Below are 1,987 nucleotides of genomic sequence, written 5' to 3'. Positions count from 1 at the left end.
TCCACCAGTCTTTAGTTTTTGTGTTGAAAAGCTTCCCCACTTTATGTGATCTTGGAGAATGCCAAGTATTGAACCCTTTGAGCAGAGAAGGCTCAGCTTGAAACTTCTCTCTCCTTGACATGTATGACCCTTTGACTCCTTCCCATATAATTTGTTCTAATACTGTATTTGAGGTTGAGAACCTCGTTGATGTGGATCATTATACATCTGTTACTTTTAAAGGTACTACTGATGAGAGAGAATTGTAGGGCTTATTATGCAGTAAGTATGTATTTATGTCCATGTAGGTATGTGTTTTGTGTTACCCCCTTAAAGCAAAGCTTATCGATCTTGCAGACTGCAGAGTTCTAATGACAGAGAGAACTCCCAAGCAGAAGTAACGTTATTTTATGTTGCTGAACAAAACAAGTCCATATTTCATTGGTGTTGTCAGCGGCCGGGATGTCTGCATTAAAATATTCTTTAACAGACTTCCTGACTGAAAATATAAATATAAAGCACATTCCAAATGCAGTTCTAGGCAAAGGTCACTCAGATGAACTTGCTTCCCAGTTTATCCCTTGTTAAAAATAAATAAGGTATCCTTCAGCAGGATTCCTTTGGTATATTGGAGATCTCAGATTTGGTAGTTTGCATGACCAAACTGTCAGTCAGTAGCCCCATATTCAGATGAATTGAACATTATTTTCAAGAGCCAAGAGAGTATCCACTAACCTGTCTATCAGTCATACAATACCTCATTACTCAGGACAACAGAGGGAGCTAAGAGCCCTGGGCTGGGTACTTCTACCTCTGAGGATATCTAGTGACATATGTAGTATCAGGACTATCTTGGAGTTGTCTAGTTTTAATTTCTGCTTTGTTGAAAGCTGATTTTTCTGACCCTTTGGTAGTTATGATGAGAAGGCTGTTAGTAGCTGAGTGAAAATTTTAGCTATTTTATTCACTGACATGATTTCTCAATATCAATCCCAGCTACTCATCTTTCTGCATATATTTTTTTCTATGTTTTGCTGATCCTGAGTGCTTTTAAAAATGATATTAATAGTTAATAGAGACACAATGTTGAATTGTGGATAGAGAGCTGGTGTTGAAGTCAGAAACACTTGGGTTCAGATCCTTCCTTTGACACATACTGGCTTTGGATGTGTGATCCTGTCATTGAGACACTTCAATGAGTCACTTCATTGAGACCCAGGCAACTCTAAGAATATATTCTATATACATACACGTATGTAGGTTGGTCCCTTTCTCTGCAACTTGTGTATGTATACGTATCTATATAAAAGTTGCAGAGAAAGGGGCCAACCTGCATGGGTAGAAGAAATTACCCAGAATCTCCCAGTACCAATATAATCAAAGGTTTAACACCAATCCTTCTCCTATTCCTATCAATAGTTGAATACCAGTAAATGGAGGTCTATTGTGCCTAAACAAGATCTGTGTGATGGGAGAGGGGGAAGGCAGTCTGCTATTGCCATCTGTTCAGATTGTGCAGCCCTATTGCTATTGTGTCCAAAGCTGATGTGTAAAAGATAGGAATCATTTCCCTCAAATCTTTGGTAGGGAACAGGAGAAACTTTCCTATGGTCAGTCATCAGTTGTCATGGAACTGAAAGTCTCCTTTGGCAGGGTCTACAGCCAGCACACACTCCATGTTTTGAAGTTTTTTAAAAGACCGCATAATTTGCTATTATGTGGATTTGGAACTGTGGCTGTTCAGTCATTTAAGTTGTATCCGACTCTTCAGGATCCCCATTTCGGATTTTCTTGACAAAGATACTGGAATGGTTTGCCATTTCCTTATCCAGCTCATTTTATAGTTGAGGAACTGAGGCAAACAAGATTAAGTGACTTGCCCAGGGTCACACAACTTATCTGATGTCAGATTTGAACTCAGGAAGATGAGTCTTCCTGACTTCAAGCCCAGCACTCTATCCATTGCATTACCTAGCTGGCCAGATGTGAAACTATATGAACCCAAAGA

Source organism: Vombatus ursinus, unplaced genomic scaffold (genome assembly GCF_900497805.2).
Source record: "Vombatus ursinus unplaced genomic scaffold, bare-nosed wombat genome assembly UNPS02009205.1, whole genome shotgun sequence".
Lineage (NCBI taxonomy): Eukaryota > Metazoa > Chordata > Mammalia > Diprotodontia > Vombatidae > Vombatus > Vombatus ursinus.
This window is presented reverse-complemented; position numbering follows the sequence as displayed.